Here is a 17,146-nt window from a genome sequence, read left to right as displayed (position 1 = left end):
CCGGGGGGAACAAAGCTCCACAGCCTAGAGGCTGGGAGAAATCTAGCCTCCACTGAGAAAAAACTCAGGGAGGGAACAAAAGACACCTTAGTCCAAGATGACTAAGGGGCACAAAGGGGCCGGGGGGAGGAAGGTAGCCTCCCTCCCCCGGCAAGCAAGTATTCCTGGGGGTGTTTTCTGGAGAGGGTCAAGAGAGAAGTCCCAGGAGAGAGAAGTGCTTAGGAGATTATGAGTAAATGGTTATTGGTTTAGAAAAGCCATAGTTTTTTCAACTCATCGTCAACGAAAAATCTCTTAGATTATTTCTCAGATTATAGAGCGTAACCCAACTTTCAAGCCACAAGCTGGTTATCGGCCGCCGAAGCTTTATCTGATAAAAAAGTCTTCGGGTTATAATTTCATCGGTTTGATTATTGGGCCATGAGGGAATAACCAGAAGATGATGGAGAGGGAGACGGGTGCCACGATTGTGATTTGGGGGATGAGTCGATGAAGGGTCTCCCAAGTATTCGATTTTTCGCCAATTCCTTTGATACCCACTTCATTACGTTGCCATTTTTGGGTGCCCATTGGATTAAAAGCTGTTCCTTTACAACTTGTGTAGTGCTACAAGCAAAAGTGGTTCTGTGTACCTATTCATGGGTAGGAGGGGATTGCAAAGTTTTGGACGAAGTAACTAACAAATTAAGGAGTAGTAGTTTCTAGCTCCGGAATTAAGATTGAATGGAGTCCTCAATAGGGTAGTTCTCCTTCCGGTGAAGAAGTTTTAATTGTAATTTTGTAAACATATATATATATATATATATATATATATATATATATATATATATATATATATATATATATATATATATATATATATATAAATGTTACTGAATCTTGGATCTGAATGAAGTTAGCAATTATACGGGACAAAAGTGCTCTGACTGACGAGGAGACTCAAGCCATGACAACGTACTTCAGCTGCTGGGGGAGAAGGAAATGTCCCCGGTGGGAATTTGCAGAGGCAAAGATCTTTGACATTGCCACGGACACTTAGTCTGGAAGCTACTGATGAAGTTTAGAGAGACTTGATCAGAGAAAGTAGTGGTGGTGCTCAAGATGACTGATATGAAGTCGAGTTTATTTTTAATTTTTAGGGTTAAATACCCCTGAGGTACCTGAGTTTTAAGTGTTTTTAAATTTAGTACCTCAGTTTCATTTCGTATCACAGGTAGTACCTGAATTTGGGAGAAAAAATCATTGTGCTATTTCTCGTCCAAATTTCAACTTCTCGCCACGTGTCAACCGCTGAGGTTGACACGTGGCACCACATAAAAAAAATTAAAAATTAAAAAAATGATTAAAATTAAAAAAAAAAAAGAAAAAAAAAAAGAAAAAAAGAAAAAAAAAAAAAGAAGGGTGGCTGAGCCACCCCCCTTGGCCACCATGGGGGTGGCCGGCCACCCCCATTTTGGCCAAGGAGGTGGCCCAGCCACCCCCTTGGCCGGTCTGGCTGGTCTGGGGTGGCCGAACCACCCCCGTGGCCCTAGGGGGGTGGTTCGGCCACCCCCTAGGGCCAAAACCCTTCAATTTTTATTTATTTATTTATTTTTTTTCAACTGTGGGGTGGCCGAACCACCCCCGTGGCCCTAGGGGGTGGTTGGGCCCCCCCCTAGGGCCAAAACCCTTCCAAATTTTTTTTTTTTTTTTTTCAACTGTGGGGTGGCCGAACCACCCCCTATGGGGTGGTTTGGCCACCCCAGACCGGCCAGACCGGCCAAGGGGGTGGCTGGGCCACCTCCTTGGCCAAAATGGGGGTGGCTGGCACCCCCATGGTGGCCACCCCTCTTTTTTTTTTTTTTTTTTTTTTTTTTTTTTTTTTTTTCTCTTTTAATTTTAATCATTTTTTTAATTTTAATTTTAATTTTTTTTATGTGGTGCCACGTGTCAACCTCAGCGGTTGACACGTGGCGAGAAGTTGAAATTTGGACGAGAAATAGCACAATGATTTTTTCTTCCAAATTCAGGTACTACCTGTGATACGAAATGAAACTGAGGTACTAAATTTAAAAACACGTAAAACTCAGGTACCTCTAGGGTATTTAACCCTAATTTTTAATTCTCTTATTTTAGAGCACCATTTTCAAAAGTTTCATATTTTCCTAAAACGGGGTGGAGCCTCGTGCTTTTTACTTGCAAAGTGGCCATTTCAAAATTGGGTCAACTTATAAATTTGATCATCCGATGGGGACAATGAGATACAGTCCATCTCCATCATCTCTCATTGATATTCCAGTTACTTGTTAAAGCTTTTGCTTCCTTTTAAGCAAATTTGCTTGTGGAGATGTAAATATCATGTTGTTGTACGTATGAAATTGCTAATTTTCACAAAAGATGTATTAAACCTTCCAACTACCATGAGAATAAAGAAATAATAAATAAAGAATAAAAAAGATTTTTTAAATGAAGTATAGAGAGATTTAGAGACAGACCATGTTCACCATATTAACGAGGAATTAAGGGATAGAATAAGCAATTATCGTGACCATTTGCTTTCTTTGCTGTAGAAGATGTCTTTGACACTTTGTCTAATTGTTTTGAAGCTTTGTGCACAACCGAATTTTAGTCCTTCGTCTAATTGTTTTGAGAGAATAATGGGTCTTTGGAATAATAATATTATATGTACGATTCTTCAAAAAAATTAAAGGAGTTTTGAATATGTGGTGAAAGAGCATTTGATTAACGTCTCTCTCTATATATATAATATAATATGACTTTTGAGACTCTTTTTCCCTGCGGTTCTCAAGGGGGAACATTCTCTCAATTGTTTTCTTTTTTAATATGTATCTCTCATTTTCTTATTATGCAAGAGTTGTTATCTTTGGTCCTTTTGATCAGAAGAGGAAAGAAATTAAAGGAGAGAAGAGGAAATTAGATTATTTTCCTTTGTTTCATCATTATGCCAAAGGAGAGAAGAGGAGTTGTACTGGTTGTTGATTCAATATTGTCTGATTCAATACTAAGAATTCCTATATGAGGAAGCCCCAAATGCCATGAAGAGCATAGGATCTGCTTATTCTGCTCTAGTTGCTGGGTTTAGGTTGCTTAATTTGCAGCAACTATATTTGATTATTTGTAATGGCAGAAACAGGGCAGCCATCATGGTTGTCCAAAACATAAACACTAGTAGATTTGATTGTTTGTATTGGCTTCTTACAGTTTTGAGTTTAATCAATTTTTGTGCTTTTCTATATTCAGCACATAAATACAAGTATAGAGAAGCTCATAAATTTGAGATGGGGAAGCAAGACGTATCCAACAAAAGGAACACCCCCTCAGTGGGCTAAATAGGAAATGAGAGAATTAGTTGGATAAGTGGGCATTTTTCCCATGTATAATTTTCCTCTTCATCGATTTTGTTATTGGAAAAAGTCACTTTTTCTATATAAGCAATCACCATGTATAATTACGAGAGTGCATTTTCGGCTTCAGCTTCTTTTCAAGGGTTGTTGTTATAACGACCTACTCTTAACGACATAATATTGTTCACTTTTTGCTCATTTGAACTAGACTTCTCAAGATATCACCCACTCGGTATTACTCTCGTAGAAGCACGCTTAATTTCAGAATTCTGATAGGTTCTTGACCATCACGACTTTAAAACGCGTTGTGTCAAAAATGGTGTGAATATACATATAAGTACATACTCATTTCCATACCTAGGCAATGTGAGACGTTACAGTTGCTGGTCTCAAATGGGGGTTCAGATAGGTTTGCCATTTTCTGTGTCCCTTTTGCTTCCAACCGCCTTCTGTGGCAGATTGAGAGGACCATGTCATTTTTTTGACTCATTTCTTACTTTTTATAATTATTTTCGGACTGTTGTAGTTTGTGTTGGGTGTGTCGTTGAGGAGTCCACCCCATTTTTTGTTTTTATAACCGCTCTTTCTTCCATTCGGATGAGGAGCGGAAAGGATCCTCGTACCATTTCCATATTCAATTAAAAGAAAGAAAATCATCGTTGAATAGATGTAAGATAGTTTACTATTTATCATAGTTTTGGTCCTTTTGGACATTAGGTAGCAATATATGCTGTGTCTCTTTACCCCATTACAAGTCTGGGTTTGAATAGCTTCTGGACAAACATGTAACTGCTTTACTAGTAGAATTTTATAGACTGAAAGTATCATGATAGTGCCTAAAGTCACGTGATTGAAAGAAAGGAGGTCTTCTGATTGTTGACATGGCACAACAATGGAGAACACGCCTTAATCCTAGTGATTTTTAATAATTGTTATTTTAATAACTGTCAAATGATATATTTTAGAATGGTTTTAAGGGATTGCGAGTGTTTTTAAAATTTTTCCATAGGGACAAGGAAATTCTTAGGGGAAGGGAATGATGTGATCATAACTATTTAGTATTTGTGTTAAGAGTCCAATAATGAATAATCTCCTATAAAAAGTTTGATTCCGATCATTCTTAGAGTCATAGTCTAGAGTTATTAGAGTCGATTTAAAGGACTTCTTCATAAAATGGAACATAAACCGCTAAAAGCTTTACCACACAATCTATGAGGATACAGCGGCTGTTAATAGGTATAGATGACCCTTTTTAAGTTGACAACAGCCAACTATAAAGATAAAAGTAAAACTTAATACATTTTTAGTCAAAATCCCTTTAAACAACTAAAGGATCACATAAGGAATTGCTATAGCATCCTGAATGCCAGTATAATTAAAAATAACACCCTTATAAAGCATCTAAAGACATGCCAAAAATGACCAGATTATATACTATGGACACACCAATCTGGTAGGAGACATTCAGTGCCACAAAATAATGCCACTGAATGTCTCCTACGAGATACACATCCAACTTATCTTTCCTCTTGGTTAAGGTTCATCACTAGCTCACAACAAATCTGAACAAATACAATGAGGTTAGTAGCATTTCAATATCCGTACTCTTTTTGACGCCTCTGTTTTAGTCCTATAACTCACAACAAACATTAGATACTTGATCATTGTGAGAATACATCTTATATACATCCAGATGTGCAGAACTAATTCATTGTGAATTCATAGAGGACAAAAGCACTAATGGAAAACACAATAGGAGGCAAGAAAACACTGAAGTCTCACCGAGCAAGCTATCAGAGACGTCTCATCCACATCACATGGAAAGTGTGACAGTACTCCACATAAGTTTATACCAATCGGATTAAATTACATCACCTTATAAAGTCCTACCACTTATTCAATAAGAAATAAAAGTAAGAAAAGAAGAAGATAACACACAAATGATAACAATGACACTTCCAACACATATCTATTACTCCATATGTGAACGACTTCTTCAACTTGAGCTTGACAATGCATTTGGGTGGGCGTTATCTTATTGACCTGTGGTGTAATTGGTAGTTATGTTTGTCCTCGGTAAGGTACGCTGGACAACGGCAAAATGCATGCGTCTCTAATTGCCCTCAGTTTGTTGACGACATCAGTTGTGGGCAACCGCTCATGAGGTGATGTTGCAGAGCACAACAGTCCAATCTGCAATACTGAGACCAAACAATCCTCCACTTTGCTTTTGGCATTGAAATGACGATCAACTTCTTCGATTATTGCGCCTTCTTCTATGTCATCGTTATTTGTCTCATCATCAACATCTTCTTCACTTTCTTCAAATGGCATTGACGAGTCTACTATCACTACAAAATTTATAGTAAATTGACACGCGCATTTTGACACGTGTACAGTGCAGTACACGTGTCAAAATTTAGACACGTGCACTTTGACACGTGTCAAATGTGAACGACATTAAGTGCACAATTTGAGACGTGTATTGAGATACACGTGTCAAATTTGACACGTGTATCTCAATACACGTGTCAAATTGTTTTGACACGTGTATTTCAATACACGTGTCAAACCGTTTGACACGAGTATTGAAAATATTCGTGTCAAACCAATTTGACACGTGTATTGAGATACACGTGTCAAATTTGACACGTGTATCTCAATACACATCTCAAAGTAATTTGACACGTGTATTGAAATACACGTGTATCTCAATACACGTGTCAAATTGGTTATATTTTTTTTAAAAAAATCCAAATCGAATTTTTCATTTAAATAAATTTTTAATTTAATTATTTAATTGTATTTTTAAATTAAATTAAAAATACGATTAAATAAATAAATAAAAATTTTAATTAAATGAAAAATTCAATTTGGATTTTTTTTTTTTTCAATTTAGTTTTGGTATTGGTTATTTCAAATTATTTGGTATAATAATTTTTCGTAATTTCAAATTTTATTATTTCCGACAACAAATAACGCAATATTGATTTTACCGAAAAACAGCACAAAATAATATTACACAAATCATAAGTTAATAACATATTCGTTAACTAAGCAAATATTTACACATAAAAATTAATTACACAAAATATCTACAAATCTGAAGGGCGTCCCTGCGAATGAGAAGGTACCGTCCCAGGCGTGTTCTCGCCAACCGGCGATTGCTGCGCAAGGAATGGTATACCGGGCGAAGGTGTAGCGACAATGGAATGCTGACTCAGCCGTCGTCCAACAGGCGACAACGTACCAACCGTTGTCGAATTACCTGCAAATAATATAGACAATTAAAGTATATAATATTACTTGCAAACTTAAAGGGGTAATTAAAACAAATTGAAATTAATTTTGTCCTACACACAATATAAATCATACCTGCAGATGCACTACTAACAGACGACGTACTACCTACGTGTGCAGGTGAAGGCGTACCAAGACATGGTGCTAATGCTCCCATGGAGGACATGAAGTCCTCAACCTGTCGCAGGCGCTGCTCCAACAGGTCATTCCTCGCTCGCTCAGCCTGTAGCTCCGCTTGCATCTCTTCCATCTTCCGAGTGTGTTCGGCCCAATCCCGAGACGTGCCCTGAGATAGTCCCCCTTGTGACCGAGGCCTATATGAGAAACATGTCCCCCGAACAGGTGTGACGTTCGGGGGACATGTTTAGAAAGTGTTTAGGGTATAAATTTAGAAAGTGTAGGATTTTTTTTTTTTTTTTAAAAGGGTTTAGGGTTAGGGTTTGTTAGGGTTTAGGGTTAGGTGTTTTTTTTCTAAAAAAAAAAATGTATGATTTTGGTTTTTTTCTTTTTCTTAAGGGTTTAGGGTATAGGTTTATGGTTTTATTTTATTTTATTTTTTTTTATACGGGTTTATGGTTTAGGGTTTAGGGTTTAGGGTTTTAGTGTTAGGGTTTCTTTTTTTAGAAAGTGTATGATATTTTTTTTTGTTAGGGTTTAGGATTTAGGGTTCGTTATGGTTTACGGTTAGGGTTTGGTTATAGAAAATGTAGGAATTTTTTTTTTTTTTTTAAGTATCTAGGATTAGGGTTTAGGGTTTAGGGTTTTAGTTTCTTAGGGTTTAGGGTTTAAGGTTAGGATTTTTGTTTTTAGTGTTAGGAATTTTTTTTTTAGAAAGTGTAGGAAATTTTCTTTTTAAGGGTTTAAGGTTAGGATTTTTGTTTTTAGTGTTAGGGTTTCTTTTTTTAGAAAGTGGAGGATTTTTTTTTTTTTTAGGGTTTAGGGTTTAGGGTTTAAGGATAGGACTTTTGTTTTTAGTGTTAGGGTTTCTTTTTTTAGAAAGTGTAGGATATTTTTTTTTAGGCTTTAGGGTTTAGGGTTTGTTAGGGTTTAGGGTTTAGGGTTTAAGGTTTAGGGTTAGGGTTTTTAAGGTTTCAAAGTGTAGGAATTTTTTTTTTAGGGTTTACGATTTAGGGTTTGGAGTTTAGGGTAAGGGTTTTTTTTAAGAACGTGTAGGATTCAAAGTTTATTTAAGGGTTTATTATTGTGTTGGTTTTATGGTTATGATTTGAAGATATAAAGTTTAGGGTTGGAGTTTAAGTATTTCTTAAAAAGTAGACCGTCAATTTTAATTTTTTTTTCTTTTTTTATTCAAACCCATTTTATTTGTTGTTCCCATTTATTATTTTCAAAAGTGTCATCGTTGGTTTATAACGTTAAACTAATATCGGACATTGTTTGATTTTGTTTGACTAACAAAAAAACATTGTAATCCATAATAACACATTCAAAATATATATATATATATAACCTCTCAAATAAAAAATTAGGACAGGAAAAATTAAAAACATAAAAAACACAACATGGCAAAAAAGAATATGGCTTTCAAAAAAATAAAAATACATATAACACTAAATGACACAAAAATACAAACGCCTACACAATTTCTAAATATCAAATGTGTACTAACACAAAAATACATGCAGCATTGTTAAAAAAAAAAAAACACAAACTATAGCAAAAATGAAATACCTACTCCAAGAAAACCCCCCCCAAAAAAAAAAAAAACCAGTAATTTAAGCTTACACTGATTCAGCAAAATTGAAAAAATAAAATATAACACAGTCCAAAAATTATTACAGTTATCAATCAAGAACAAATGTCCAAATTATTACAATAAAAATTATTACAATATATATTCAATCAGTATTTCATTTACATGTTGAAAAAAAAAAATGAAATACAAATTTAAGGGGAAATTACTCACTGTCGACGGTAGGTTGGGGATTTAGGGCTCCTTCTTTATATATATACCTGCATATTCGGATATACATTATGGAGAAAGAAAAAAAAAGTTAGCAAATGTATATATATATAACACTAAATTTATCTGCAATATATATTAAGAGCACCGGCGACTGAACAGAGAGAGAGAGAGAGAGAGAGCCACTGACCGGACCGGAGGAAAGGGAACCGACGGCCTAGCCAACCCCTGCCGGAGGGACGTCCCAGTAGAGAGAGAAAGAGAGAGAGAGAGAGAGAGAGAGAGAGAGAGCGAGAGAGCTAGAGGGAATCGGTGAGAGAGAGACAGTCGGTGAGAGGGAGGCGTGACGACGCCGGAGCTCACCACACCGGCCGGCTGAGCTCGCCGGAGAGAGAGAGAGAGAGAGAGAGAGAAGAAATGAGAGAGAGAGAGAGAGAGAGAGCGAGAGAGAAGAAATGGGTAGCTTCCTCTGGAAGCTACCCATTTCTTATATATAAATATAAGTATATAATTTATATAATATAATATATATTTATATTATTAATTTGTTTAACGTATATAATATATAATGTTTGGCCAGGTGGCGCGCGGGAGAATTCCCGCGCGGCATCCAGCCAAACAGTTGGAGACGTGTTTATAAATACACGTCTCCACATGGTATATATATTTAATATTTAATATATATATATATATATATATATATATATATATATATATATATTATCTATTTTATATAAACCCATGAAACCCTAAGTTCATGCAATGCATGTACTGCATGTACATGCACTGCATGAACTCATGTTAATTAATTTTTTTTTTTTTTTGGGTCTACATATATGCTTCACAAAGTTGGTTTAATTATGCATATAGTACAATATGTCAATTTAGGGTTAGGGTTTACGTACTTATAAGTACACCATATATATATATATATATATATATATATATATATATATATATATATATATATATATAACTCATCATATAAACCCTAATCATAAGTGTATGTATTTTGTATAGCAAACAACCATAACCCTAACTGTATGTACTATATATAACAAAAAACCCTAACCCTAAAATACACGTCCCCCATAGTAGAAATTGTATTTAATTTAAAAAGTAATAAATATATCTATATATATATAATAAAAAATAATTATATATATAAATAAATATATTATTTAAAAAATAATAATTTAATGGTCCAAAAAATTAAACTATAACCCTAAGTGTATATACTATATATAGCTATAAACTATAACCTTAAGGGTACGTACTATACTAAAACCTAAAACCATAAAAAATAAAAACTAAAACCTAACCATAAAATTAAACTCTAACCCTAAGTGCTAGACTATATATAGCTATAAACTCTAATCATGAGGGTACGTACTATATCTAGTCATAAACCCTAACCCTAATCCTCTATCCAAAAGTATATAATATATATATATATATATATATATATATATATATATATATATATATATATATATATATATATATATATATATATATAGCTATAAAACTAAACCCTAAGTAAATGTACTATAACTATAACTATAACTATATATATATATCGGAACAATCTAATTTTGAACTGCTCATGATTTAACATATATATATATATATATATACTTAAAAGTGTACAATAATGACACGTGAAAAATATATTGACATTATTATTCATTAAACGTAAAATCAATAAAATTATAACACATAGCCCTAAGTGTATATATTATATATACCTATAAACCCTAAAACCCAAACCCTAAATGTATATACTATATATATCGATAAACCATAATCCTAAGTATATATACTATATATAGGTATAAACCCTAGCCCTAAGTGTATATACTATATGCTATAAACCCTAACCCTAACCCTAAGGGTATGTACTATATATAGCCATAAATTTACGAGGGACTAAACTATAAGTATTTAATTCATTATGTAGCGCAGAACTCTAAAAATAATTGCATTTACTATATATAGACATAAATAAAAAGGTTACTGTATATAGTTTCTAAACCGTTTACATGCATGCATATCTATATATATAGTATTAATTATAGGTTTTTTAACTTTGTTATGTTTAATTTTTTTTTTTTTTTTTGGTTTCTAAACGTAGATGGTGTACAAAACTAAACCCTAATTTAAACTATTTAGTTTAATTATATATTTAGCACCAAATTTGTTTAATTATGCATATAGTACAATATGTAAATTAGGTTAGGGTTTACGTGCTTAATAGTATACTATATATATATAAATAAGGAACCTAAAAAGTATAAATTCCAACCAACAAATTTACATATAGCATATAGTACAATATGTAAATTAGGTTAGGGTAATCTACACCGTATTTTTGGATTAGATTTGTATGATTAATAATGTAAGGAGTTTTTTTTTTGATTTTTTTTTTTAAATAATTAATACAACACAGAATTTTTTTTTTTAATATATATTTGGCGAATTAATAAATTTTTGACACGTGTATGTCATACACGTGTCCATTTTGGACGGCTTCACAATTTGACACGTGTCTAAAATGACACGTGTCAAATTGGACGCGTGTCTACAGTAACGGGTACTGTAGACACGCGTCAAAATGAAGGTGTTTTTGTAGTGTATATCCATGACACGTTCCGGCAAAGCCATTGCAATGAACATGTGAATGCTCATGCCATCTTTGAATACGTCATCCGTAGGTCTTTTTCCAGTAAACATCTCCAGAAAGAGTATCCCATAGCTGTAAATATCTCTAAGTACGGAAACTTGGCCACCCATCCCATACTCTACAATTTAATAATATATGATCACTAAGATACAATAGTTTTTTCTAAACTTAAACAATTTATCCACCAACACATATTTACTACTATCCAACAAATTTGTATTTTGTATTTTGTATTTTTGTTTTCTTTTTACAAAAGAAAAAGTACTTATTTCCCATGGTTCCGAGTAATGAACTTTTCCCTATATATATATATATATATAGGAGTTAAAAATTAATCTTATCAAAATTAGGCTTAACCTCTCATTCATGTTTGATGTGTAAAACTTAATTGAGCTTAGTTATTGCAGGTTGAAAACATACCTGGAGGAATGTACCCAACGGAACCTTTCAGCGCAATTGACAAGGATTCTGACAAGGTTTCATTTTTGGAGGGATTATGTAATGCTTCAAAGATGAACTTTGCTAATCCAAAGTCACCAACATGTGCTACCATATCTTCATTGAGGAGGACATTGCTTGGCTTTATATCACAGTGAACAATTGGCGTTTCACAATGAAAATGAAGATATTCCAACGCATAAGCAACATCAATGGCTATGTTTATTCTCTGAATAAAGCTCAATCTCTTACATTGATGTTGCTCATCCTTTAAAGGATGCAGCCACTGGTCTAGGCTTCCATTAGACATGAACTCAAAAACTAGACTTTTAAAGTCGTTCCCTTGATGATCAATGCTTGAGCAAGCAGTGATAATCTTAAGAAGATTACGATGGCGTAAGCTTTTCAAAGCATTGCATTCATCAATGAAACTCTTGGAAGCTCCTCGTTGTTGAAGGTTTAACACTTTAACTGCAACAATTGCTCCATTGCTAGAAAGAACTCCTTTGTATACAGAACCAAAACTTCCTAAACCGATCAAATTGTCCACAGAGAAATCATTAGTTGATGCTTGGAGTTCAGCATAAGATATACGTGTCAATTGCCAATCCTTTAAGGAAGATGCGACCGAAGGTCTCTTTCTCCATTTTTTAACCATATAAAATGTGAGGAAAAAACACAATAGAACAATTACCAACATGACAGGAATTACAACTTTAAGTGCAAGGCGTTTCATGGATGAATGTTGACTCTTTCTATGGCATTTTCGTAAAAGTAATTCTGGGATGCCACCACATAGCTTGTCATTTCCAAAGACTGAAATTGCACTTGCATTTAAAAAAATCCCTTCACTTGGCACTTTCCCCTCGAGATCATTATGAGAAAGATTAAGATGCTTAAGTGACAAATACTTGCTGAGAAATTCAGGAATCTGCCCTGACAAGTTATTACGAGAAAGATCAATTTCTTCTAAACCTCTTAGTGTCTTCAAATATGGAGGAATTGCTCCTTCAAATGAATTACCCTCCAAATGCAAATTCACCAAACTAGTACAACTACCAAGGGAAGTTGGGATTTCACCATATAATCTATTCTCGGAGAGATCTAACTCACCAAGATTTTCTAAGTTACCCACTTCAAATGGCAGTGTACCTGTCAAAGAATTATGAGACATTACCAAAGAAATTGAAAGGGAAGAAATACCAATAACCTCTTTTGGTATGATACCATTGAGATTGTTAGTAGAAAGGTTGAGTAGAAGCAAATTTTGGCAATTTTCTAGGCTTGTAGGTATACTTCCCTCAAATTTGTTCTCCTCCATATGAAGCTTTGTCAATTTAGTTAAGTTACCTATGGAAAAAGGGATCGGCCCTGAAAAATTGTTATTGTACAAATACAGTTCCTGTAACTGGTGGAGCTTCCCAAGAGCATTCGGGAGAGGACCTCCCAAATAATTTACTTCTAATCCCAGAATGGTCAAATTAACAAGGTTCCCAATCCCAACGGGGATGCTGCCATGTATCATATTTCCACCCATAGTAAGAGTATTTAGCTGGGAAGAAAGGTTGGCTATGGAGCTAGGCAGTATTCCACCGAATTGATTACTACCAAGACCTAAGGCCTCCAAACTAGTACAGTTGGCCAAAAAACCGAGAAAATTCAGGTCACCAACTTTTCCATTTCCAAGTTTATTTATGTCGAAATTAAGTACGACCAAGCCACGCAATCTTGCTAGATTTTGAGGCACAGTTCCAGTGAGACCATTTTCAGAAAAGTCAAGCGTGCCAAGTCTAGAAGCATTTGACAATGACACGGGAATAGGTCCTGTGAAACTATTAAAACCTCCGGTAAAATATTCAAGGTCAGGAAGAGTAAGGCCAACATCTGGTGGAAGGCTTCCATGCAGCTGGTTTTGAGTAATAGAGAAATAGTAAATGGAAGATATATTATAAATTTGAGGAGGGATCGTACCAGACAAACTATTCCCATAAAGTTGAAAAACTCCCTAGTCTGATAGATGGCCAAGCTCACTAGGTATGCTCCCTTGTAGATTGTTCAGGGGAAGAAAAAGTTTATACAAAGAAGAAAAGTTCCCTACCCACGCTGGGATAGTTCCTGTAAGGTTATTCACACCAAGATTCAGGTAAACCAACTTTGACAATGAACTAAACTGCTCTGGAATCTGCCCAACAAGTTTGTTGGTACCAACATGAAGCACTCTAAGTTGTGTACAGTGACTTAAATTAGTTGGAAGTTTCCCACCAAGCGAATTGTGACTCACGTTGAGATGCTGCAAACGCCGCAGTCTTCCCATTTCTTGAGGAATTTCACCATAGATGCTGTTATTTCCCAAGTTAATTCCAGTAAGGTAAGTAAAATTTCCCATAGAAGGTGCTATGGAGCCACCCAATCTTTGAGCTTCCAGGTTCAGAACCACGACTCTTTTACTGGAGGGGCTGCATCTAACACCAAACCAATTGCAGAAATGGGTGGAGTCATTCCATGAGCTCATGATTTGAAGTGGGTCTTCACTAATCCGTTTCTTGAAATCAAGCAACGCCAGGCGATCAGTGTCATCTGCAAAAGCGAGAATTCTGGCAGATTTCAAAAGAAGTATTCCGTGAAAGAAAATTAACAAAATCCAGTTGAAATGCAGGCAAGAGTGTTTCATCTTGTTGGAACTTGGAAATATATATATAATCTGATACGGGAGTTTGCTTGATATGAAAATATTAAAAAGTTCGAATGAGAGTTAAAAGGAAATAAATTTTTCCGATTAGGAGAGAAGAAGGGGCCAGTGAAAGCAGGAAAACAAAACAGAAAAGTTTTTCTCTATCGCTTTGGAAGATCGATGCACACATTCGTTTCCTGTTAACTGAGGGGTCAAGTAATGTCTGTTGACTGAGGGGTCAAGTAATATAAATGATAGAGCATGTTCTCGTGTTTTTATGGTATTCTCTTGAAATGACATAAACGTAATTTTTTTAATTAAAAAATTATAATTATGCCATTTAAAAGGATATAAATATAATTTTTTTAATTACATTTATGTCATTCTGAAAAAATACTAAAAAAAAAATACTAAAAAATACTTTAACATTTCTCATCAAAAATAAAATTGGCCCCACAATAATCTGAAAATTCTTTGTAGATTTTCGAGGGGTAGGCCATAGGCCCATAGCTATCAAAATGAGACAATAGCCGTACGATATCAGGCCCAATGGACGGGGACTTTCCATTCTCACAAATAACTAGGTGTGGCAACTGGCAATTCATTACCCATCTTGTAATTGGAGTGGACATATATTTTCCGTCTATACGAAAAATAGCTTATAATAATTAAATTTATTTATTATGAACTATATTTTTATTTCGTTGAATATGCTATTATAAAAATATAAAGCAAAATGTTTTAGGATGGGCTTATATTCTAATAGTGTTTTTTCATCATATGCTTGATTAGGGATGGAGGGAAGGGGGCTGGCTGGGGGCATGGCCCCCCAATTTCTTAAAATATATATATATATATATATATAGGAAAAGAAAAAAAAAATAAAAATATAAGATAAAAAATAAAAATTTAGCCTACATCCTCTCATCAAAAAAAAAAAAAAAAAAATTTGGCCACTAGTGTCTGCCTATAAAATTTTTTGACTCCAACCCTCTGTGCTTGTTGACTCAGAACCACGATCGAGTAAGTAGTCTCATTTTTCAGTTGTGGGGCTTCTGTTCATGCTTGACTATGAGCTAGGTAGAAAAATTCAATATCAGTTCATCATGAAAATTTACTTTTCTATGATGGATGGCTGGACTTTGGAAAAGTTATCAATAAAGAGAATGATGTGCTCTCAGCCAATTGCTCTAACATTCTAACATAGAGCTCTTGGCCAGAAATTATTTCGATATGGTGATAAAAATAAATAAATAAATTCATTAATTAAAAAAAAAAAAGCCTAATTAACAAAATCTTAAACTATCTGCTTCTGTTTGTTATGTTAATCCTTGCCAACAAGAGTAGGAAACTCGTGATTTATATTTAGTTGATACTTATTTGCCAAACGAACTAAATGGGTTTTATTGATTTACATTTTTTTTTTTCTTTTTGGATGAGTGGAAATAAATTAACCAAGAGGCTGAAAAACTATGATTTATAACTAACTTCTTTTTAGTCTTTTTTTTTTAACATTATTCGTAACACCCATATTAGGTTTTTAATATTGGCAAATTCGATGTCAAAACTTATTTGTTTTATTCAAGAAATGAAAGTGCCAAGTGATAATTATTCAAGAAAAGAACAAGCCGAATGAAAAAAAAAAAATATTACAGAATATTAATCAAGAAAGGAAATAGTCAAATAAGAAGAATATTGCAGAATATTAATTAAGAAAGGAAAGAGCTGAGTAAAGAGAGTATTGCAGAATATTAATCAAGAAACAAAAGAGCTGTGATTTGAAAAAAATTATACATAATTGTTTTGTTCCTAAATTTTTTATTTTTCTTCAAGATGTTCGGACAACCAGAAACTAAATGGGTTTTATTGATTTACAAACTTCTTTTTTTCTTTTTGGATTAATGAAAATAAATTAACCAAGAAGCTGTAAAACTATATTTATAACAAACTTTTTTTTTTTTTGGTATTCCTTCTAGCATTACTCGTAACACCCGAGTCTTAAATTTTGAGGCCAAATGCAACAAATTTAATTTGACATTTTTAGTATATTTAAATATTAATTATAATTTTTTATATTCAAGTTTTTCTAATATCTCATTTTCACTTGATAATATGGTTAATTCACTTAATTTTTTTTTGTGACATTGTCCACATTTTATGTAGAACAGACATAAATTTCTTATAAACTGGTTTATAAGAAATTTTTTACAAATCAGCCTATAAAAGTGACATGTCTTTAGCATGTGAAACACATATTTAATGACAAAAATTTCCTACAAACCTGTTTGTAAGAAATTTCATACAACCCACATATAATATTGACAAGTGTCTATTGACATGTGAGAAACACATGTTGTTTTAATAAAATGTGTTTTTCACATGCTAATAGTATTAATAAAAAAAAAAACAAGTGTTTCTCACATGTTTAAATAACGCATGTCACTCTTATATGTGGGTTGTACGAAATTTTCTACAAACTGGTGTGTAGGAAATTTCTGTCCTTTTTTAAATATTTAACAAGTTCTTTTCACATATTTTTTTTATAGTTTAAAAGATACATATTACTTTTAAATGTTTATTTGTAAAAAATTTATGTCCATAACAAGTTGTCCATACCAAACACTCTTCAATGGACTTTGTTTACAACGACTGGTGGGTATGATACTAAGAAAGATTTCCATCCACCTTTGAAATCATATATTTGCACCTAGAGAATAACTTTTACAAGGAATTGGCACCCAAGATGTGCTGTACATTCTCCTTCTTTCATTCTTTCATCCTCTCACTTT

At 33.8% G+C, this 17,146-nt stretch overlaps 1 pseudogene; it reads right to left on the bottom strand.

The window, feature by feature from the left end:
• Positions 1-11,603: 11,603 nt before the first annotated feature.
• On the bottom strand, positions 11,604-14,373 carry LOC133873695 (probable LRR receptor-like serine/threonine-protein kinase At3g47570; annotated as a pseudogene).
• Between the last annotated feature and the right edge of the window lie 2,773 nt (positions 14,374-17,146).

This window comes from Alnus glutinosa, chromosome 7, assembly GCF_958979055.1.
Source record: "Alnus glutinosa chromosome 7, dhAlnGlut1.1, whole genome shotgun sequence".
In the NCBI taxonomy this organism is placed as follows: domain Eukaryota; kingdom Viridiplantae; phylum Streptophyta; class Magnoliopsida; order Fagales; family Betulaceae; genus Alnus; species Alnus glutinosa.
The sequence above is the reverse complement of the archived record's forward strand: the minus strand, read 5'-3'. Positions and strand labels throughout refer to the sequence as shown.